General features: G+C 40.0%; 1 pseudogene; it reads left to right on the forward strand.

Moving 5' to 3' along the window:
• Nucleotides 1–5,214: 5,214 nt before the first annotated feature.
• Nucleotides 5,215–16,808, forward strand: LOC148041606 (ribonuclease TUDOR 1 pseudogene; annotated as a pseudogene).
• The last annotated feature ends 8,909 nt before the right edge of the window (nt 16,809–25,717 follow it).

Below are 25,717 nucleotides of genomic sequence, written 5' to 3' on the forward strand. Positions count from 1 at the left end.
CGCAACTCTCGAAGCTCAATCCATCCGCAAGGAAACAAAGATAAGTAAAAGAAATTTCAAATTCCATACTTTCAACGGCACTCGAGAGGGAAAAACTGTTCTTGCATTCATTAGTCAGTTCGATGACTACTTTCATGAGGAAACATATGCAGAAAAATATAAAATCAAGTGTGTCACTAATCATTTAGTGGATAGAGCATCTCTTTGGTGGACCGTGGTTCGTAAAAGTATAGATTGTCCCACTACCTGGGAGAATTTCAAGAAGAAGTTTATGCATAATTTCCTTCCTCCACAATTCCATGAAAAAGCCATTAAGCAATGGGATCTTCTTCAGCAACGGGATCATGAGCCTATTCCTCAGTACACCGAACACTTTTGGAATGCATTAATCCAGTTACGCATGCTTGAAGACGTACCTGAAGCAACACACAAGCGCAAGTATATGTCTGGACTACTTGGGCATTACTACGCTGAAGTTAATATGTTCAAGCCTGCAACTCTTGAAGACACAATTTCATTAGCTCATGACACTGAAGACAAGCTGCGAGGAAGAGACAAGCGTCCACAGCAATTCCAAGCCAATGGTAACTATGGATTTAAGCAATTGAACTCAAATTTTAGAAGATTTAATCAAGGTCGTTTTCCTTCATCATCTTTCCGTAAATCTTGGGCAAAACCACCTGCTTTACCATCCAATACCAACCAAAACCCTAAGTCTATTCCACAGCCAAATCCTATTATCCCTAGACTTCCCGCCATTGCAAACAATGTAACCAAAGCCAAGCCTATAGTATGTTATAAATGCCACCAACCTGGACATCTAGCAGCAAATTGCCATTCGAAGAAGCCACCTGTCCATATCAACTACCTTGGAGCAATGGAAGATGACGAACATGAAGAAATGCCTGATTTCACGGAAGATGAAGACGACATTACTACTCCTTCGAATACTTTACCAGGTATGCCAACTCCACATTCTTTATTGACAATGAAATGTTTAGTGCATGGAAAAGAAAAGATTATTTTGCATGATGATGGTAGTACTCATGATTTTATTTCTGCAAAGCTAGTAAAAGAATTGAAGTTATAGACTGTACCTACGCATTATCGCATCAAAGCAGCATTCTTAGGCACTAGGTATAATGGTACCCAGGAAGTGCATGACTTAGAAATTCAAATTGGTCAATACACTGAAAGAAGAAATTTTCTAGTTGTACCACTATAGTCCAATGACACTATTTTAGGTATGCCTTGGCGTCATCAGCATAACCTTGATATAGATTATTCCACACATTCAATTAATATTAAATTTCAAGGAAAATATATTACATTGTATTGTATGCATGCATCTAATGCTTTTCCACTGCTTTCGCATACTCAAGCTAAACGTGCATTACACAAAAGTAGTAAATCTTATCTCATTTGGGTGAATGAACTGCAAGTTAAAGAAAATCATATGCACCCCAGGCATAAAGAATTACTTGCACACTTTAAAGACTGTTTTGGAGAAGATCTACCACCTGGTTTACCTCCTTCACGTCCAGAAGACCATAAAATAGATTTGATTCCTGGTACACAACCACCTTGTAAAGCACCATATAGGCATAACCAGATAGAGCAAAAATAAATTCAAAGTCAAGTTGAGGAATTACTAAATAGAGGATTGATTAGACCTAGTAGTTCTCCATTTGGTGCACATGTTCTGTTAGTAAAGAAAAAGAATAATACCTATCGTATGTGCATTGACTATCGAGCTTTAAATAAGATCACTGTAAAGAATAGGTATCCAATTCCTAGAGTCGATGACCTTATGGACAAACTGCAAGGTTCTGCCATATTTAGTAAAATAGACCTTAAATCTGGTTATCATAAGGTGAGACTAGATAAGTCTGACATATTCAAGACTGCATTTAGAACACAATTTGGTCATTATGAATTTTTAGTGATGCCTTTTGGATTGACTAATGCACCTGCTACATTTAGTAGAATGATGAACCGTATATTTTTGAAATATCAGTAATGTGTGATTGTCTTCTTTGATGATATTTTGGTGTTTAGTCAAAATGAGAAAGAACATTATGAGCATTTGTCATTGGTTTTCCAGTTATTAAAAGATAATCAATTGTATGCAAATCCGGAAAAGAGTGAGTTCTTTAAAACAGAAATTGAATATTTAGGTCATATTGTATCATCTGATGGAATTAAGGTTGACCCTAAGAAAATAGAAGCAATATTGAACTGGCCTATACCTAAAAATGTGCATGAGTTATGATCTTTCCTAGGTCTTGCTAGTTTCTATAGGAAGTTTGTGCGTAATTTTTCATTACTTGCTTTACCATTGACCAAACTTCTGAAGAAAGGTATTTTTTATCATTGGTCCGATAATCAACAGAAATCCTTTGACTTATTGAAACATGTTTACAATTGCCTGATTTTAATAGACCATTCTTTTTAGTAGTGACTGACGCTAATGGATCTGGAATAGAAGCCATACTTATGCAAGACAATCATCCCATAGCCTATTCTAGTTGTAAGCAAAAACCCTCCGAATTGAAATATTCCACATATGATAAAGAATTATTAGCTGTGGTACAAGCCTTAAGACAGTGGAAACACTACTTAATGGGCTCTGAATTTATGATTAAGACAGATCAACAAAGTATTAGACATTTACTTAGCCAACCCCAAATATCTGACCGACATATCAAATGGACAGCCTTTATTCAAAGTTTTCATCCTATTATTCAATATCAACCTGGTAAAGAAAATGTAGTGGCCGATGCATTAAGTAGAAGACCTGCCATTCATAATATTTCTATTATATCTTTTGATTCTTTGATTGCTATGAAAGATACTTATCATCAGGACATTACTTTTCATGCTGATTGGAATAAATTAGTTCAAAATAACTTGATTCTTATTGATTCACTATCTTATAATGATGGATTTATGTTTTATGAAAAGAGATTATGTGTTACAGTTCCATTCAGATCTTTTGTTTTGAATGAGATTCATTGTCCTCCATATCAAGGTCATAGAGGTATCATATCTACTTTACGTACATTAATTGAATATTTTTATTGGCCGCATATGGGCACTGATGTATCTAACTTTGTTTCTGAATGTTTGATTTGTCAAAGAGTTAAGAGACATCATGGTAAACAGTATGGATTACTTATGCCTTTGTCTATTCCGTCAAGACCATGGGAACAGATTTCTATGGATTTTATTACTGGTTTACCTAATACTAAATCTAACCATGATATGATTTGGAAAGTAGTAGACAGGTTTAGTAAACAAGCATATTTCATTCCATGTAAGAAAACTTTAACAGCATCTCAGGCAGCACAATTGTTTTTGAAAACTGTTTTCAATAACCATGGATTACCAAAAGTTATTATTTCTGATCGTGATTCTAGATTTTGTAACAACTTTTGGATTACTTTGTTTACTAATCTAGGCACAAAAATTGATTTCTCGTCTGCATTTCATCCTGAAACTAATGGACAAATAGAAACCACTAACAGTACTATTCTAGATCTTTTACGTGCTTACACCATTTCTAAACCACAGACATGGGATACACATTTGCATTTATTACAGTTTGCATATAACAATATACCACACACATCTGCAAAGAAAGCACCGTTTGAAGTAATTTATGGTTATAGATTGTCTACACCTGTTGCATCTTTGTCAAATAGAATTCCGAGTGCTGATGATATTGCTAGTATGCACAATACTATTTTTGATGAGGTTAAAGCCATGATTGCCAAAGCCCAGCAATCATATACCAAACAAGCCAATAAGAAAAGACAAGCAATGAATTTCAAAGTTGATGACTATGTTTGGTTGAGAATAGAAAAACGTAGATTACAAAGTGTAGATAGACACCCAGTTGTGAAGTTAGCACCTAGATTCTATGGACCATTTAGGATCATTCACAAAATTAATGACAATGCATTCAAGTTAGAATTACCACCTCACTGGAAAATTCACAACACATTTCACATTAGTTTATTAAGACCATTTAGGGGCCAATTACATGTACACACTATTTATGAAAACCCACCTTTGTTAGAGGAAGAGACTGAAATACTTGAACCTGAAGCTATCATAGATACTGATTTTATGACCACTAGAATTGGCCGAAGATATTCTAGATATCTAGTCAAATTTAAGAACCATCCTGTAGAGGAAGCCCAATGGATGCACGCTAGAGACTTAAATGCTTTCCCCACTCTGCTAGCTTCACATTGAGCTAATAGCAATTGAGGTCAATTGCTATCCCACCCTAGGGGTATGATGCCAGCAGGCATATTTTACGGTTGATTCCGTGAGGTTTTACAGTGGATTCCGTGAGGTTTTACGGTGGATTCCGTAAACTTTGATGACTGGGGCTCATACACAAAGTGGATTCTTTGTGCGAGAAGTTGATGGGGACGCCTATCCTTTTCGGGTGTTTCATTAATTTAGTGTGTACATGGGTGACTCCATAGTGGGTGATTCTGCAAAATGCATATTAAATTAATAAACGTTTATGAGTTTAGAGTGCACACTCGTAATCAATTAAGGTTAGGATTGATTTCTAACCAGTTAATTTATTTATGTAGCTGAAGACTGCTAGGTATTCACTTTTGGCGGTTTAATTGTATTATTTTACTAACGATTGTGAATGCTTTAGTTGATGTGTAGAGATAGCACCAGTGGTGGAGGAAAGCATTGGAGGATAGCGAGTATTCGATTTATCATTTATATTTTGATGGGCACATACCTTAGGCATGGCACCTATATTTTGTCGCACCTATTTATTGAGGTGTTGGATATTTATTTATTATTTTGTATGCGCATGGGCGCACGATTATGTTATTTGTACTTGGACATTGTATTGGGCATGCCAAACTCTTTGGGCACCGCCTGTTAGCTTTATTCCTATTTTGTGCTAAAGCAAACTCAAAAGCTAAAAGCTTGCTATTTTGTAATTTGGGCTATTATTTGAGCTTGAAGATGATTAATACATAAAAATACGTGCTTTGTGGAGCGCTCACACAAGGCATGGGGGGGATTGCACCCAATTGGTCTCTTGTTCATGTCGTGCATGCTTTTTACCTTGAGTTTTGTGCAAAGAGTAGAGTTCTTTTGTTCTTGGGGACCTTCCGGCATTCACTACGCAAGCGTACAGCATCCGATCTGTGCACCAATGATTTTAGGTGGATGGAATTGTCTGGACATGGCATCAATGTTGCAGAAATGGTGGTAGCAAGAGGACTTGCCATGGTCATCAAGCACAATGATTTTGAAGACTGTTCTAATTACTATGATGCCTTACTTGCAGCTAAATCAAGAGCTAGGAAGGGAAAGAAAGGAGTACACTCAGCTAGATAACCTCCAGTAATGCACATGAATGTTTTAACACTGCCAACATATGGGCCAGGGGATCATAATGCAAACCAAAAATCTCAGGCTGTGATATAGAAATCCAATCAGCTTTTACCCTTCAAAGAGCAAAGATGCTTTCTGTTGTAATGGAGTATGTGCTTAGCGGGAACCGCTACAAATTTTTTGTACCAAAAGAAGCTTGTTCCATTGCATTCTCTTTGTTTGCGGTAAGAAGCCCGGGCCATGTGGAACCATATGCAGATGATGCGATAGCTTTTATGAGGCACAAAATACTACAGAGGGATGTAGAGATTGAGATAGAGACAGTTGACAGAACGGGCACATTTGTGGGCACCTTATGGGAGTCCAAAATAAATGTGGCTATCTCTCTTTTAGAGGCTGAGCTAGCAAAGCTTCATACTCTGTTTTTAGCTGATAGAGCCAGAAAAGGTCACTTATTGGTTTAGGCTAAGCAAAGTGCTAAGAAATGGCTGATAAAGATATGGGGAAACTATGTTGAAGGACAACAAGAAGTAGATACTGCTAGTTTGTCTGATGCTAACAAATCTAAGCAGGAAGTTCTCAAGGTACATGTGATAGAAGTACTTGGAGGTGGTAAGTTTTATGCTCACTTAGCAAGTGATACACGTGTCTAGAGTATCCAAATGCAATTGAAAGCCTTAATAGTGAATGAAAACTCACTTGCACCAATGAACTTCCAACCGAAATAGGGTGATGTTGTTATGGCATAGTTTTTAGTGGATGGTTCCTGAAATCATGTGCTGGTTGTAAATTTGCCCCATCAGTCAGGAAAAGACTATGAAATCTTTTACATAGATTGTGGGAACCAAGAACTGGTTTCATTTTCCAAATTAAGGCCTTTAGATCCATCTATCTCTGGCACCCCATGGCTTTCTTTATTGTGTAGCATTGCTTATATCAAAGTACCTGAACTGGAAGAAGACCATGGAAAAGAGGCAATTGAATATCTCAGTTCAACTATTAGAGATAAGAGTTTCATGGCTACTGTAGTTGAGAAAGACACTTCTAGTGGAAAAGTGAAAGGCCAAGGGATATGCACTAAGTTTAGTGTAACTCTTTATGAGGCGAAGCCATCCAAGTCTGTGAATGCTGCTATGCTTGAGGTTGACTTTGCTCGGACAGAGAGGAACAAATGGGGCACTAATAAAATAAAGATTAGTGACCAAGAATCTAGAGCTTTGCTCCACACTTCACAATGACTTGATGCAAGGGATGTAGAAAGATGTAAGGAATTGATGGATAAAATGCACCAACAAAGAGACAATAGTATCTGCAAAAACAAATCAATCATGGCTCCTAGTTCGAGTTCCTTTTCTCACTCTTGGCATCCCCAAATGAATGCTTTGACAGCAACAAGAAGCTCTCTAAGTTGCGAGCCATAACCAACTAATTGAGCAACACAGTCAATTCATGTCTAAGTTGGACCGAATGATCTCAAACATCTCAGTCACATCAACATGCAAACCATGGCAATCAATGACAAACTTGCAGCCCTTACGGCTCAAGTTGCTCACATGGCTATAATTAAAAGGGCAGATCAACATGATTATGAGTAACAACATGGGCATTCTCATGGAAATTATGAGTACCATGACCACTGGCATGGTTTGGATGTGCAAAGGCAGAATTATGTGCCTACTTATGGTTATCATATATATGATGATTGTGCATATTTTGAGCAGCATGCATCTGATGACCATGTATGTTCTTATGAGCTACATTCAAGTCGCATACATGGACAACCATCCAGAAGGCCTTATGTACATGGACAACATCATGCAAATGTATACAAGTTTGCACTTGGGAAGAAACATCACTGTCAGCAACCGAGTGCTTGATATCGTCAACCACTTGATCATTCCTATGAGCAGCATGTACATCCTTATGAGCAACGTGATGCTTTGGAGGAACAATGCCATGATGAGAGCATCTAACTACAACTTTAGGAACAAGTTCCCCATTAGCCCAAGGCCCTTAACTTTGAATGCCCATTAGTAGCCATGCATGTGGGACTCATGGACATGAAATGTCTAGGGGTCAATGCAGTGAATGTTGTAGTGATTGCAGTCTCATCTACTCCAGTTGTATATGGCACATTGGTTCCCAATGAGTTTGTGGACAAGTCAATGCATACTAACGTATGGGTTAGTGAAGATCTTGTGCCATCATCAATGCTTGAAGATGACACCATGAATTACTTCTATGATACATCAAATGCATTGGATCACAATTATCCTTTTGACCTTGGTGGTAGTACGGTGACCCATGCTTTTATGGATGACCCTTATGCTCTTGATGCTTATCATGTAGGTTATCCATTTGATCCCAAGGAAGGAATGGGTTCAGAAAAACCCTACCTCAATTAGCATTTCACTAGTGCAACCCTCCCCTACTTCAAGGGTTCAATTTTGACTGAGGATTAGCTAACTTTGCCCTAGTCTCCACTGCAGACAACTTGTAGACAACACACTATTCTAGAAAATTTTTTACCCTGCATTAATGGCAATCAAGTGTCACCTATATAGACTGAAAGTACGCTTCATGAGATTTGTTTTGACATGTATTACGCCTTAATTGAGGCTGCCCATAGGAAGTTATGACTAGTTTTCTCCATCATGCCTATTTTGGACAGCATTTGTCCATTGTTTGTCAGCCCCTAATTGTCAAGAATTGGTGGCCAAACTCATACACTATCAACTTGCACATGTCGTATACATCATATACACATTTTTGTGCCCCAATTACACATGAGATGGTACTTTTCCATACCTATATTCTCCTTTGTAATGCTGAATAGAGTAGTACTTTGCAAACCCCCCTTCTGCTGTGAGCCATAAGTCCTCTTTTTGTTTTTGAGGGTGAAAACCTTCAGGGTCGGGATGGAATGTAAAAGAGTGGGGATAGACGGGTAGGACGACACGGGTTAGCATGGGAATACCCAGTTATACTGACGGGGTATATAAGGTGTTGAGAGACCCAATTAGGGCATGAGTTATCAATAATCAAGTCTCTCTTTTACCCTTCCTTCCAGCTTTCATGGCTTCCCTTCCCTCTCTCTCTCTCTTTCTCCTACTAGTATTTCTCTCTCTTCTTCTCTCATCTTCTTCCCCTTTCTCTCTTCTCTCTGCAAGCAGTCTCTTCCTCCTTTCCTTCTCTCTCCTAGGTCTCCCTCATTGCAATCCTCCTTTGCATCAAAGGCTATAATCACCTTTGCTTCATCAACCTCTCTGTTAGGAATATTAGGTTGTCTCTTGGCGCTAGCATGTAGTGCTTATGAAGTCCCTTGCAAGTCATTCCCATCCACTAGAAGATGCAAGTAGTAAAGGATTGCAAAGGAAGAATATAGTAGATGACACCTCTTTGAGTGTATTTGGCAGTCCTTCATGCCTTTGTGTGCACTAGTAAGTCATTTGGTTGAGTGCCTTGGCTAACTTTCTCTTGGCAACTTTGTTGGTCACAAAGCCATTCAAGTGAACAAATTTCTCTACATCAATGATAATTGTGTTAGATGATGTGATTCTTTAGAATTCCTCCATTTTCTTAGGCAGCATATTTCCAAAGGAGCCCAATACTTTCTCAATAGGAAGAATATTTCCAAAGGAGCCCAATACTTTCTCAATAGGAAGCGGTGAGTTGAACATGTGCGACAACTTGGGAGTAGGAACATATATAGCTTTATATCCATGGTCTCCTCCACATTACTCTCAAACACTAGCTCGATTTTCATGTTTCTTGTGCCCAATAGAAAATCTGAGAGCATAAAATGATTCTCCAAGCCAAAAAAACCTCTTTAAATTAGGCATCCTTTACTTGTTGGTGGTGACCCAAAGTTTATTCAAGTGCACATGAGAGTCAACACTAAGCAACCCATTTTGCCTACTACCAACCAGTGAGGGGCCTCTCTCACTCGATGGTACCCACATGGCATTCAATGCATGCAAGGGTGGCTCACCACGAAGTGATGTGGATGCTCTCACACATAGGAAGAAGCCTCTTTTGCCTTGATGGTGACCCATACTATGCTTAGTACCAAGGAGAGTCAACACAACTGACACTCTTTGCCCATTAACAAGGTGAGGAACCCTTCTTGCTTAGTGGTGTGTCATACTACTTTCAGTATATACAATGGTAAACATAAAATGATTGTGGGTCCTATTAAGCCTAGATAGAAGCCTCCCTTCTTGGTGGTGGAATCCCATGTTGCGGTCAAGTGATTGTTATGTCCAAAACAAGTGCCATGGAAGCCCTTTGGCCTAGATAGAAGCCTCCCTTACTTGGTGGTGACCCATAAGGGTCAATACCAAGCAATATAGGGACCCTTGACCCCAAGGAGAAGTCTCCCTTGCTTGGCATTGAACCATACTACATTCAACTAGACATGATATCAAAACCAAGTGATGCCTAAGTAGAAGCCTCCCTTGCTTGGTGGTGTCCCGCGCTATGTTCAAGTGAAAATCACATTTTAAAAAACCCATGTGGAAGCTCTTTGGCCTAGCTTGCATGGTGTTGACCCATGAGGGTTAACACCAAGTGATACAGGGACCTTTGTCACTAGGGAGAAGCCTCCCTTGCTTGGTGGTGACCCATATTACATTCAAGTGGATATGACATACATCAAAACCAAGTGATGCAAGAGCTCTTTGGCTTGGCTAGAAGCCTCCCTTTCTTAGTGGTGTCCCATACTATGTTCAAGTGAACAATATGTCAAAATGAAGTGATGTGAAAGCTCTTTGTTCTAGATAACAGCCTCCCTTATTACTTGGTGGCGATCCATGAAGATCAACACTAAGTGATATGGGGACCCTTGACCCTAGAGAGAAGCCTCCCTCACTTGGTGGTGACCCATATTGTGTTCAAGTGGACAGGACATCAAAACCAAGTGACAGGGAGCTCTTTAGCCAAGATAGAAGCCTTTCTTGCTTGGTGGTGACCCACACTTTGATCAAGAGTACATGAGGGTCAACATCAGGCAATGCAGGGGCCCTTGAGCCTAGGAAGGCACTCCCATCACTTAGCGGTAATACATATTGCATTCAGAGCACAGGAGGATCAAAACGAAGTGGTGTGGGAGTTCTAAAGCCTAGGGAGAAGCTTCCCTCATTTGGTGGTGTCAGATAATACATTCAAGTGCACTTTGAGAGTCAACCCATGTGGCATTCAATACATGCCTGGGTAAAAAACAAGTGACCCATTGTGGCATTAGTGCAAGGGGGTTTCCTAACCTTGAAAACACGTAGAGGTGCCTCTGACTTGGCATGCACAGAATTAGAAATAGCAAAAATTTAGAAGTAGCCCACACTTGCTACATTTTCAGATGTCACCTTTTGCGCAAAGAGCTGGCATCTCGTTGGATGGATTGGTTTTCTAGTCTACCATGTTGAGGGATCAAGGGTGATTGAGAAGGCTTGAAGCAAGAGCAAGATGAGAGTAGATTCATGAGCGGTGGATTTTTGCCTTGGGAAGGTGCTTAAAATTTATCAAAAAATCTCAATTTCAAGGGAAAATTAAACTTCATCGAAGGTGGCATAGGAAATTGGGTCGATTTTAAGCAGCAAGCAGCCGAGAGGTTCCAAAAATGCTCTAAAGACCCACTAACCGATGGTTGTGGAATTTCCAGAATTTATCGGGATGTTGGATGAGACTTCAAGAAATTCCCCGCAGTGGAGGACTTCAAGAGGGACGCACAGGATTTTCCAGATTGTGAATCGGAGGCCAGATACGAAAATGGGAGTGCTCGAAGAGGAGGGCCAAAAGAGAAGTGATGCAAATGGACTTAAAGGGAAGGGGGGTGACCCTTGGGCTCTCCTACCCCCCAAAAATTCACACAATGGGGGGGCCCGGAGGGGGGGGGGGGGGGGGGGGGCACTTTTTTATGATGGCGTGAGGAAAAATCGAGGCGCCATGCTACAACGATGATTGATGGAGGGAGAGAGAGAGGGGATTATGCCACTTCAATGTACCCCTATAAATTGATTGCAACAGCAAGATGCATGATCTTTTCTCTCTCCATTGCCACTCTCAACTTTAAAAATGGTTGCTTGGATAACCTGATCAGAACTTAGTATTTCTCTCTCCTCCCTCTCTCTCTTCCAAGTGACGATTCATGTGGGAGAAATCAAGAAGAAGAGGGGCTAAGGGATGTTTGTCCGACAACAATCGGATTACTCCAAGATCAAGAGGAGGCTAAAGGAAGGTGTTCAACACTAAAGAATGATCGTCGGGTGGCCCGTTGGCAGTTTGTATCAATTATTAAAAAACCCGCAACACATGCATAAGCGGTATGCCTCATTTTTACAAAGGAAAGTTGCTTTTTTTTAATATTTGATGGTCTAAATGAAATTCATATGAAACAAAAATTTGTTTGGGTCTTTTTTGCATCATGATTTAGGGATGTGCATAAAATAAATGCAGAACCATAATGATAAAGAGTCGCAATAATTAAATTATAATCCGAAAAGCACATTTCTAGAGTAAAAATGAAGATTTTGTTGGTTTTGGGTGGGGAAAAAAAGATGCGCATGGAATAAAAGTCTGATAAAAAACATTTCTTAGCTATCATAATCAATCATTAAGCATAGATCAGAAAATAACCTATTTTTATGCATAAATAAATAGTGAAAAATAGTAAAAAACGAGAAAAAATGGGTTTTGTGCTTTGAAAAATAAGGAAAAATACGATTAATGTCGGTGAATGTTTAGCAAGATTGAGGCATGAGGTATAGCCCCTCAGATCACCCTTGTTTGTATGTTTTAGTGTGTTTTGGTTGCTTTATACATAAAAAATGACAAAAAAATAAAACCCTACACTTATGCAACAATGCAACACAAGTGGTAGGGGGAAAGAAGGGTTATGGAAGTTTTTAAGCGTTGAAAATGAAGTAAAGTCTAATATTTTGTTTGTGCATGTCATATAGGACGATAAAAATTAAAGTTTTAAGAGGCTAGTATCACGAGGTAACTCAGTGCTAGTCTCCAGCAATGCATCAATAATGCATAGAATGAAAATCATTGAAGAGCTAATTTTTACACTCCACTTTGGTGATTTGTTTTAAAATAAAATGTTTGTGTGCAATAAGCATACACTTTTTCATCTTGCATGCCACATGGTATAATCTCTTGGATGCATATCACCTATATGCCGAAACATTGACCAATGCTGAGAGTGAGAAAGCCTTTGATGTATGTTAGACAAGCGGTTCCTTGGGGTAAGTTCAGTGGGGAAACATCAACTCCTAGATCATTCAATAAATCAAAGAGTGGACTATGTATTGTGCGTCTTATATGTTGAGGTAGCGCGTCAAGGGGCCAATCCCTGATATGTAAGAGAGCTATAGTGGGGCCATGGTGTTTCAACCAAGAGGTTGCCTCGTGTGTATGTGATACATTGTAAATTATACTGATGTGTATGGGATCTCCCTCCGAGGAGTAGGGGAAGGCAAACATTGGACTGTTTCCTATTACAAACGCAAAAGTGATATTAGAGTTTAGTGTAGCGTGATCTTTAGACGCTCTTGGCCATGAGGCCATGTGGGGTGTCTAGTGTATCTTAGAGGTCCTAGAGAGCCAGTGTCGGGCCTGTTTTAGGTCCTGACAGGTGATGCATTTACCGGGAGCTGCCTATAAGTGGCGGTTTCCAAATCTAGATTGTAAAGGAACCTAAGTTTATAATTGCCATTAGGAGTGTGCTAAGATAACCATAAAATGGGGTTTGTTAAGGATGGAAAACCTTGGCTTTCCCTATACAAAACTTACTGATGGACTTAGTTAGTTATGTAGAGAATGAGTCCTCTACAGAAGATCATTTAGGTGATGAGAAGAGTAATCATTTAGTGGTTACCCCTGTTGAGATATCGAGCTCCACTCGTGATATGCCAGGGTGACCATTGTGCATTTATGTCACTGACTTGTCAGTTGCAGATGCGGTTGGTACACTGCCCATGAATAATAGCTAGATGATAGCTATCCTTATCTACTCTAGTTCGTGGCTCAGTTAGTATGCCACCTTAGTTAGTTGAGTTTGGTTTGAGACCCATATATAGGGTTCATCTATTTCTATGTACGAGAGTTCTTTTGGCTTACACAACCAAGAAGAGGAAAACTGTTTTCAGCCTCCACCCTTGTGTGTATTCCCCCATTGTGCAAGCAAGAAAGTTACAAGTGAGACTCCTTCCTTCTCTCCCACAATCTTGACATGGTATCAGAGCTTTGTTCGTGGTAAGAAGCTCAAGAAAGCAAGCCAAGTTCGCGGTGTTCTGGTAAGAGGACCAGTGTTGCTTTCATTTTTCTATTTTGGGAGCAAGTCTTTGCATGTAGCATAGCTGGAAAGTGCAAGAGTGCATTGTCTCAAATTGAGACGTCCTTCGGGGCCTGTTTTTTTTATTTGAGGCCATTTCGGGGCCTGTTTTAGAGGCGAAAGTTTTCTGCACGCACTCAAGAAAAGGCCCTGTTTTATGCTGTGCGACCACTGTTCTACAGGTCAGTGAAAAGTTACCACAAAAATTGCATCGTATGCTTGTGTGCAGGGACATTGGGAATTACAGAATCAGCCTTGTTTCCTGTTTATGCAAAATCGTCACTAGGAAGTGACTGTGTGGTCAAATACCACTTTTGCCAATTTTGCAGATTTGCCCTTGTGAGGGTGAAGTTGTGTTTTTTGCAGTGACAGAATTTCTTGCAGTGTTTTGTAATGGCGTTTGATTCTCTTTCACAGATTGTAACTGAAAAGCTTGACAAGAACAACTTACAAGCATGGAAGTTTAGAATGACGAATTTCCTTATGGAAAAAGGATATTGGGAAATTGTTGTAGGAAATGAAGAAGAACCAGATCTTCCTGATGTTCCCAATCAACAGCAAATGCAGACATTTAAAGCATGGCATGAGAGAGCTAGGAAAGTTATGTACTGGCTGTCTATCAGCATTTCAGACTCTATGATTGTGCATACTCAAGATGCAAGTACACCAAAGGAGGCATGGGATACTTTGTCAAAAATGTATAGCACAAATACGCAAGCCAGGAAAATGCAGCTCAAGCAAGAGTTGCATAATGTGCAAAGAGAAAGTATGAGCATCAATGACTACCACATGAAGGTGAAGAAGATTGCAGATGCACTTTCTTCCATTGGGTCGCTAGTGGAAGATGATGATTTAGTTTCTGTGACCTTGAATGGTCTAGGAAAGGATTATGCGCAGTTTTGGACATCCATTTCAGTTCGTGAAAGATTTCCTGATTTTGAGGAGTTGATTGCTCTTCTAATTTCTGAGGAGTAGAGAAATGGTGGTGCATCTTCTTCAGGAGGAACTTCAAAAGAAACTGTCTTCTACTCAAATGCTGGAAGAGGTAGAGGCAGAGGTAGAGAAGGCCGATCTGGAGGCCGTGGTAGAAATCAGAATATGCAGCAGACTCAAGAAAACCAATCCTATGGAGGAGGACGTGGTAACTCTAGAGGCAGAGGAGCCAAAGAGGTCGTGGTGGATGGCAAAGAGGCCAAAATGCAAACAGCAATGTTGAATGCTACTACTGTGGTAAAATGGGTCATATGGCTAAAGACTGCTATAAAAAGCAGAATGACATCATGAATGGGAAATTGCAACAAGGAAATTATGCATCTTCTAGTAAACAGGGTGATGACAGAAATGAGCATTTGTTTTTGGTGTAGCACATGAACAATTCTGTGACAAGTGCAGAAGAAAGCAATGAAGTGTGGTATGTTGACTCAGGTGTATCAAACCACATGACAGGTCATGCAGAATGGATGCAGGATGCAAGAAAAATGGAAAAACCAGGATTTGTGGAGACTGGTAATGACACTGCACATTCTATTGTGCAGATTGGAAAAATTCATTTGTCTATGCAGGATGGGAAAAAGAAATACCTGTCAGATGTATTTCATGTCCTGAATATCACCAAGAATCTGGTTTCTGTTGGTCAAATGGTTGAGCAGGGCTTGTAGGTCAGATTTAATCCTCATGAATGATTTATTGAGGATATGAAAAATAAAGGTCACTTGATAGCAAAAGGAAAGAAGAAGGGCAGAATGTTTACATTGGATGCAAACATGCCTGAATTGAGTGCAGCAATGTTTGCACATGGGACCGGTGTAGTTGCAGATATTGATATCTGGCATAAACGCATTGGTCATGCTAATGTACAGTGACTTCAATCAATGCAAGCCCAAAATATTGTTGCAGGATTGCCTAAATTCAAGGTTGCAGAAATGCATAAGGTATGTGAAGCCTGTCACTTTAGAAAACAGGCAAGAAAACCATTTCCTAGACTTGTTCAAGAGTGTAAGAAGCCATTGGAATTAATCCACTCTGATGTGTGGACTACTAAAGCTGCATCTCTTGGAGGCTGTCATTATTTTGTCACTTTTATTGATGACTATAGCAGAAAAGTTTGGGTGTATTTTATGAAAAAGAAAAGTGAAGTTTTTGGGCATTTCAAAACTCTTAAAGCTATGGTTGAAAAAAAAACAGGCCTACAAATAAAATGCCTAAGGTCAGATGGAGGGGGAGAGTACCTCTCAAATGAGTTTGCAAGGTTCCTGTAGGAGCATGGCATAAAGCAGCAATATTCATGCAGTCATATCCCACAACAAAATGGAATTGCAGAAAGGAAAAACAGGCATATTGTTGAGGTATCTCGTGCCATGCTCAATGAAAAAGACCTGCCAGATTTTTATTGGGCTGAGGCAGTTGCTACAGTAGTCTACATAATGAACAGGACTCCCACTGCAGCAATACATGGGATGACTCCAGAGGAGAGGTATACTGGTAGGAAACCAGATATTTCTCATTTGAAAATTTTTGGTTGCATTTCCTATGTTCATGTGCTAGATGAGTTGAGATCCAAGTTGGATCCAAAAGCTGAGAAGTGCATCTTTATTGGTTACTGTTTGCAGCAGAAAGGGTATAGATATTATAACCCTTCTACTCATAAGTTTACAGTGAGCAGAGATGTTGTTTTTGATGAGATGAGTAGCTGGTATAAACCAGTAAATGTGATTGATAATGTAGATGCACAAAATGGTAATGCTGCACAGAATTCACAGCAGCAGTCACAAGATATTAGTGGACCTGGAGCGTCCTCTAGCAGTGGTTCACATTCTTCGCCATGGACAGGCAGATTGAGATCATGAGAATCTTCTCAAAGCAATGTAGATAGTGGTATACAGGTATCACGAAAAGGAAAAGAGAAGGTAGATTAGCCCATGTTTGATGTGCATACAGGTCACTTTTATGTGGATGGTGAATCCAGTGGCTCAGAACAGAGCATTGATGATGAGTTGGGTATTCCTTCTATTGTTACACCTGGAGTAAGGAAGACCAGGGATGTTTTGAGAGCATCTGAAAGTGAGCCTACTTTGCGTAGGACTACCAGCGCTAGGTATCCTGTGGATAGGCTGAAATATGATGGATTTACAGCCATTCACTATGCATATATAGTCAAAGTGATACAGGAACCAGAACCCACTTCTTTTGAGCAAGCCATGGGAAAATAAAAATGGGAGAAAGCCATGGATGAAGAAATGGATGCCTTGGAAGAAAATGCTACATGGGAGTTGGTACCTTTGCCTAAAGATAAGAATGCAATTGGCTGTAAGTGGGTTTATAAGGTGAAGCACAACGTAGATGGTTCTGTGAATAGATATAAGGCAAGATTAGTAGTCAAGGGGTATGCACAAACATATGGCATTGACTATGAAGAAACATTCAGTCCGGTTGCAAGGATGGCAACCGTAAGAGCAGTCATTGCTATGGCTGCATCGAAGGGATGGTCTTTACATCAGATGGATGTAAAGAATGCCTTCTTGCATGGTGATTTGCAAGAAGGGGTCTATATGGAGCAGCCACCAGGTTATGTGCATGCTGTTCATCCTGAGTTTGTTTCTAGGTTGAAGAAAGCCTTGTATGGCTTGAAGCAAGCACCTAGAGCATGGTCTGACAAGATAGGACAGTATCTTGTCACTATTGGCTTTCAGATTTCCAAGGCATATTTTTCACTTTATGTGAGAAAAACAGAGAAAGGTATTATGTTACTTGTCATTTATGTTGATGATTTGATTATCACAGGTGATAGTGATGAAGATATCCTTCATGTAAAAATGCTATTGAAGCAAAAGTTTGAGATGAAGGATTTGGGAGAGCTGCGTTATTTCTTGGGCATTGAGGTGATTAGATCACCAAGTGGGATATGGCTCTTGTAGAGGCAGTATGGATTGGACATGCTGTCCAAATATGGGATGACAAGCTGTAAGCCTATTTCAATTCCTTTGGAGCAGAATGTGAAGTTGAGCACAGATGCAGGTGAGCTTCTCGAAGACCCTACTATGTACAAACACATAGTAGGAAGTTTGATTTATATGACTATTAGCAGTCCAGATTTGAGCTATGCTGTTGGATTGGTAAGTCAGTTTATGCAGGCTCCAAGGAAACCACATTTGGATGTGACTAGACGCATACTCAAATATGTGAAGTCCACATTGCAGTATGGACTATTTTATGAGATTGGGGTTCAGATACAGTTGCATGGATACACTGATGCTGATTCGGCTAGTAGTATTTCTGATAGACGATCTACTAGTGGATATGTCTTCTTTTTTGGGAGTGTTGCAGTCACTTGGAGCAGCAAGAAACAGCCTACAATTGCCTTGTCGAGCACAGAGGCTGAGTACAGGGGTGTAGCAATGGCTGCATGTGAGGTAGCTTGGTTGCATAAGCTACTTTATGATATGCATCAGCCTACAAATGAGCCATTTGTCATTTATTGTGACAACATGAGTAGTATACACTTGGCAAATAACCCAGTCTATCATGCTAGAACAAAGCACATTGAGGTGCATTATCACTATGTGTGGGAGAGGGTCTTACTAGGTCTTATTGATCTAGTTTATGTCAGCAAAGAGGATCAGGTAGCTGACATATTCACGAAGGCATTGAGTGAAGAGAAGCTGCACAAGTTTAGATACCTGCTTGGTGTGCAGGAGTTGGGATTGAGCTCGAGGGGGAGTGTTGAGATATCGAGCTCCACTCGTGATATGCCAGGGTGACCGTTATGCATTTATGTCACCGACTTATCAGTTGCAGATGCGGTTGGTACACCACCCATGAATAATAGCTAGATGATAGCTATCCTTATCTACTCTAGTTCATGGCTCAATTAGTATGCCACCTTAGTTAGTTGAGTTTGGTTTGAGACCCATATGTAGGGTTCTTCTATTTCTATGTACGAGAGTTCTTTTGGCTTACACAACTAAGAAGAGGAAAACTATTTTCAGCATCCACCCTTGTGTGTATTCCCCCATTGTGCAAGCAAGAAAGCTACAAGTGAGACTCCTTCCTTCTCTCTCACAATCTTGACAACCCCATCCTCTAATGCAATGGCATGGGCTGAGGTTCGCCTTGGTGTGGTCTCTACCTAAGAGAAATCATGTATAACCATCCCTCAACCTAGAGGGCATGGAACAAGTATGTTGGAAGCTATGGCAATCATGGCATCAACAAGTGATTATGCTAAAGCTATAGTGCCATGGGAAAAACTTGACATACAATGGAGTGCAGTTATGGATGAAACATCCCATGTGGTGGGGCATCGTGCCAAAATTTTAGGTATCACAAGGATGTTAGAAGCCCTAGTTGTGAAGGGAAATCCGTTGCTTAAAAGGCATGGTCCGTAGGCCCTAAGTGCTAAGGATAAGTTTGCTTTTGATGAGGGGCAAAAGCTCCTAGATAAAGCCATTATGAAACTACCTAGGAAGGGGCAAGACATGGAAGATCCTCTAAGAAAGGATTGAAATGACGTGGTAAGAGCTATAGGCCTCCCTAGACCACTTTATGAGTTAGTAGAAAGGGACGTTAAGGATAGTATTAACCTTCCTACACCAGTACAGGTGGAAATGAAAGAGGTTAGAGACCCTAAAAGGTTGGAAATAGATCATGAAGAATATGAAGATTTTAATGACTGAGTACTAATCCCAAAGGAGAGAACTAAATTCTCTCCTCCTTATAGGGATCTCCCAGTGTTTCATGGGCTAGTAAATGAGGGGGACTTGATGTTGCACTTAAAGGAATACGGCCTAACGTGCCTTGCAAGTGGGTTTGATGACACACATCGGATGCTTGTGTTCTCTAGCACCCTAAAAGGAGAAGCTAGGAACTAGTACTGGAGCCTCCCAAGAGGGTTGATTAAATCCTTCGATGAGCTATGTGATAAATTTTTAGATGAATATGAAAAGAAGGTGCCTATGACCCATGTTTTAGGACAACTTATGCAGGTTAGACAAGAGTCATATCCTTCTGCTAAAGAATACACTAAAGCCTTTGACGATATTCTTAGGCTTTGGCCAAGAAGGACTATTGCATTGCCATGTGATGTGCTATGTGAGCTCTTTATGAGCGGCTTAGAGATTAATATGCAAATCCAAGTGAGGATGCAAGAGCATAAATCGTTAAATGAGGCCAAGATGCACGCAGTTGACTATGAGCAGTATATTCAAAGATGTTGGGAAAACTTTTGAAGTTTCCCCCGTTCAGTGCAAGTGCATCCAAATATCCAGCCGATTTTGCAAAGAGAAAATCCTTTTACTAATACCAAGAGAACCTTAGCAGGATATCTTGGTGGTCAAAATCTCCAAGTAGGAAGTGAAAATCCTATGAGAAGTGATAAGATGCCTCTTGGGGATAAAAAGATTCCATGCCCAGCAAGTCCCATCAAGGCTTGCAACAGTTCCACGAGAGGTAGTTGCGGTGGTGGCATTGATAGGACCATCGGGCCTATGAGTATGGATAAGTGTGCTATGAGTGGTCCTAGTTGAGCTGCTAGTAAGGCTCTTGAGAAGCCTTTTCAATTTAGTGATGAATCATGCTTTCAAGTAGATGCTATTCCTTTTAGTAAAAGCATGATTCCTATGGCTAAGCAGTTGCAGAGTGGACAAAGGAAAGGAAAGACATCTCGTATGAAGAAGATGCAGCATGCCCAAGGTCCCACATGTGCTCGATGGAAGTCGTAAGGATGTGAGGCCATCTGGTAATAACAATAAGTTTGCTTTGAGTCCATTAGACCAATGCGGAAAAATGAGGCAGTATAAGAGTATAAAAAGGAATATGAGATGGGTTTGGAGACCCAAAATTTATAAAGGTGTGGTTGGTGTGCTAGATGAAAGGCTAAGAATTCCATGTGGATATGCCTTGATGATTTCCCAAGTGGATGAGATCAACAGCCATAATGACACATCTGACAATATGGACATCACTAAGCTGCATCTAGGTGATGGGCCTAGGGTTGAAGTTCTACCTAGTTTGGGTTGCAACATGGACTTATGCCAAAATCCAAATAGGGAAGGTTCAAATGAGCACAAAGCTGTGATTCGTGAGCCCAATGAGGTCATTCATTTAGCTTATAGTACCCAAGAAGAGATGGCCCTTATTACTAAGATATTAGTATAAAGGCTTGGGCTAGTGGATCTACAAAAGGCCAAGATCAAGCTTTGAGTTAACTCGCATAAGTAGTATGTGGCTAGCCCTCACATCTCATGATATCTTTGGTCTCGGCTAGCCAAATAAGATGTAGTATATATGCTAAAAAGGCCATCCATTAGATGCAACCCAATGAGCTATTTTCATTGGCCAAGAGGGCCGATTTTTGTTGAGTTTAAATATTTTATTTCTTTAGGCCAAGAGGGCCATATGCATGTTTGGTGCAGGTACATTTAATGGTTTTCTGTGATTGCATCATACAGGTTGACGAAGTCATTGGAGGGAGCCTTTGCTATGGAGGAGCTTCTTGTGGCCATTCTAGGTAGTTTCATTCCTTTTTCGGGTCTTTTCCCTTAAGTAGATAACGATATATGTGTATGTAAGGGTTACTCTCGTTTCATTTTTTGGGACCGGAAATCAAGGCATGAAGTACCAGGTTTAGGTTAGGTATGTCTGGGGGAGGTCTGAGTAGTCATTGCCTCTTGCAAAGGCATTGTGAGGCATTGAAAGACCTGCTTTTAGAAGGCATTTCTAGTGCCCTTGTTCTGCTGACCTGCATTGCAGCTATTCTAGGAGTTCCTGTTAGTGTGAGGTAGTTAAAGAAGCCTACCCTTAAATGTGAAGAGAAGAACAACTCCTGAAGCTATCTAAAAATACATACATGGAGGTGTGTAAAAAGGGGTTCTAACCCCTCTACAAATAGAAAAAAAAAGAAAGAAATTTTCTAGAGCAATTGTTTGTTGCCTTGCGAAGGCCTGGTAGGTTCCTGGGGACGAGTCAATGCCTTATCTTCCTAGGGGTGGCATCTAGCTGAAAATAAGAATAAGAGAAGGTTGGAGAGAAAATAAAAGTGAGCGTTAAAAAAGATTAAGTGTCACCTTGCAAGGGCTTGGTAGGTTCTTGGGTACCGAGTCAAGACTTGAAGCCGATGCCCTGTTCTCCTTGGGTCACTACGCTCAACTCCCTCCTTTTTACACGCCCGAGTATGGAAAATAAAAGGCTAAAAGGATAATGTGCTAAAAGATAATATTTCTTGATCAGGCTATAGGAGTCCTCACCTAGGAGAGCTCCTGGTTGAGTTGTCCTCAGTTAGGAATGTAGTTCAGACCACCACTTAGGATCACCTCTTTGATAGTTCTTTTTAGCTTGATCGTGTTGGAGCAATTGGTTAGTGACTAGCTTTAGGCTTTCTGTCAAATTATGCTAGACCTACTCCTCGTGGATTTCATGTCTTGGTTTTGATAGGGGGTAGGGTGAGATCTATGATATGTTTTGTTGAGTATTTTTTGTATCAGCTTGATGCTCTTTGTGGTTGTGTGGATATGCAGATTTGTTTGTGGGATTCGACAAGTTGAGTCGCCCTATCCCATGGTTGCCAATGAGCGGTGGATTTTTTCCTTAGGAAGGTGCTTAGAATTTTCCAAAAAATCCAAATTTCAAGGGAAAAATAAACTCTGTTGAAGGCAGCGTAGGCAATTGGGTTGATTTTAAGCAGCAAGCAATCGACGAGTTCCAAAAATACTCTAAAGACCCACTAACTGACAGTTGTCGAATTTCCATAATTTCTTGAGATGTCATATGAGAATTCAAAAAATGCCTAGCAGTGGGGGACTTTGAGACAGATGTGCATGATTTTCCAGATTGCGAATCGGAGGCCGGACACGGAAATGGGAGTGCCTGAAGGGGAGAACCAAAAGAGAAGTGATGCAAATGGACTTAAAGGGAAGGGTGGTGACCCTTGGGCTCTCCCACCCTCCAAAAATTCATGCAATTGGGGGGGGAGGGGGGGGAGAGGGGGGGGGGAAGGGGACCATTTTTTATGATGGCGTGAGGAAAAATGGAGGCACCATGCTGCAACAACCATTGATGGAGGGAGAGGGAGAGGGAGAGGGGGTTATGCCACTTCAATGTACCCCCTATAAATCGATTTGCAGCAGCAAGATACATGATCTTTTTGCTCTCCATTGCCACTCTCGGCTTCAAAAATGTCTGCCCAAATCATAACTTAGTCTTTCTCTCTCCTCCCTCTCTCTCTTCCAAGTGACGATTCATGTGGGAGAAATCAAGAAGAAGAGGGGCTGAAGGATGTTTGTCCGACGATGATTGGATTGCTCCAAGATCAAGAGGAGGCTAAGGGAAGGTGTTCAACACTGAAGAATGATTGTTGGGTGGTCCATTGGCAGTCCATATCAATTTTTAAAAAACCTACAACACACGCATAAGCAGTATGCCTCATTTTTACAAAGGAAATTTGTTTCTTTTTTATGTTTGATGGTCTAAATGAAATTCATATGGGACAAAATTTAGTTTGGGTATTCTTTGCATCATGATACAGGGCTATACATAAAATAAATGCAAAATTGTAATGATAAATAGTTGCAGTAATTAAATTACAATCCGAAAAGCACATTTTTAGAGTAAAAATGAAGATTTTGTTGGTTTTGGGTGGGAAAAAAATATACGCATGGAATAAAACTCTAATAAAAAACATTTCTTTGCTGTTATAATTAGTCACTAAGCATAGATTAGAAAATAACCTATTTCTATGCATAAATAAATAGTGAAAAATAGCAAAAAATAGGGAAAAATAGGTTTTTGTGCTTCGAAAAATAAGAAAAAATGTGATTAATGTCCGTGAATATTTAGCAAGGTTGAGGCATAAGATATAGCCTCACCTCACCCTTGTTTGTATGTTTTAGTGTGTTTTTATTGCTTTATACATAAAAAATGACAAAAAAATAAAACCCTACACCTATGCAACGATGCAACACATAAGCGACAGGGGAAAAGAAGAGTTGTGTAAGCGTTTAAGTGCTGAAAATGAAGTAAAGTTTGATATTTTGTTTGTGCACATCATATAGGACGATAAAAATTTAAGTTTTAAGAGGCTAGTAGCACGAGGTAACTTAGTGCTAGTCTCCAACAATGCAGCAATAACACATAGAATGAAAATCATTGAAGGGATGATTTTTACACTCCACTTTGCTGATTTGTTTTAAAATAAAATGTTTATGCACAATAAGCATACACTTTTGCATCTTACATGCTACATGGTATAGTCTTCCGAATGCATAGCACTTGTATACCAAACATTGACCAACGCTATGAGAGTGTGGGGAAGCCTTTTGCTATAGGTTAGACGAGTAGTTCCTTGGGTAAGTTCAGTGAGGAAACATCAACTCCTGGATCGTTCAATAAATCAAAGAGTGGACTATGTATCGTGTGTCTTATATGTTGAGGTAGCACATCAAGCGGCCAATCCCTAAGATGTAGGAGAGCTATAGTGGGGCCACGGTGTTTCAACAATCGAGAGGTTGGTGCGCAGATCAGTCATTGTATGCTCACGTAGTGAATCCCGGAAGGTCCCCAAGAACAATGAACTCTACCTTTTTGCACAAATTACAATGTAAAAAGCATGAACGACAAGAGGAAGAGACCAATTGGGTTCAATCTCCCCCCATGCCTTGTGTGAGCGCTTCACAAAGCATGTATTTTATGTATATTTCTTCTTCATGCTCAATAATAGCCCAATTTACAAAAATATATCAAGCTTTTAGCTTTTGAGTTTGCTTTTACAAAAATAGGAATAAAGCTAATGGACGGTGCCCAAAGAGTCTGGCATGCCCAATACAATGTCCAAATAGAAATAACATATCCGTGCGCATAGGCGCATACAAAATAATAATAAATAATCGATGCCTCAATAGACATAACAAAATATAGGTGTGGCGCCTATCAAAATATAATCCATAGGTCGAATACTTGCTTACTCCAATGCTTTCCTCCGCCACTGCCGCTATCTCTACACATCAACTGAAGCATTCACAATCATTAGTAAAATAATACAATTAAACCGACAAAAGTGAATACCTAGCAGTCTTCAGCTACATAAATAAATCAACTGGTTAGAAATAAATCCTAACCTTAATTTATTACGAGTGCGCACTCTAAACTCATAAACGTTTATTAATTTAATATGTATTTTGCGGAATCACCCGCTATGGAATCACACATGTACACACTAAATTAATGAAATGCCCGAAAAGGATAGGCGTCCCCATCAACTTCTTGCACAAAGAATCCACTTTGTGTATGAGCCCCGGTCATCAAAGTTTACGGAATCCACCGTAAAACCTCACGGAATCCACCGTGGCACGGAATCCACCGTGAAATATGCCTCCTGGCATCATATCCCCGAGGTGGGATAGCAATTGGCCTCAATTGCTATTAGCTCAATGTGGAGCTAACAAAGTGGGGAAAGCATTTAAGTCTCTAGCATGCATCCATTGTGCTTCCTCTACTGGATGGTTCTTAAATTTAACTAGATATCTAGAATACCTTCGGCTAGTTCTAGTGGTCATAAAGTCAGTGTCTATGATAGCTTCTGGTTCAAGTATTTCAGTCTCTTCCTCTAATAAAGGTGGGTTTTCATAAATAGGGTGAACTGGTAATTGGCCTCTAAATGGTCTCAATAAACTAATGTGAAATGTATTGTGAATTTTCCAATGAGATGGTAATTCTAACTTGAATGCATTGTCATTAATTTTATGAATGATCCTAAATGGTCCATAGAATCTAGGAGCTAGTTTGACAACTGGATGTCTATCTACACTTTGCAATCTACGTTTTTCTATTCTCAGCCAATATTAATCATCAACTTTGAAATTCATTGCCTGTCTTTTCTTGTTGGCTTGTTTGGTATATGATTGCTGGGCTTTAACAATCATATCTTTAACTTCATCAAATATAATGTTATGCATACTAGCAATATCATCAGCACTCTGAATTCTATTAGACAAAGATGCAACAGGTGTAGATAAT

Source organism: Lygodium microphyllum, chromosome 1 (genome assembly GCF_053477565.2).
Source record: "Lygodium microphyllum isolate KBCC chromosome 1, Lygodium_microphyllum_v1.1.10, whole genome shotgun sequence".
In the NCBI taxonomy this organism is placed as follows: domain Eukaryota; kingdom Viridiplantae; phylum Streptophyta; class Polypodiopsida; order Schizaeales; family Lygodiaceae; genus Lygodium; species Lygodium microphyllum.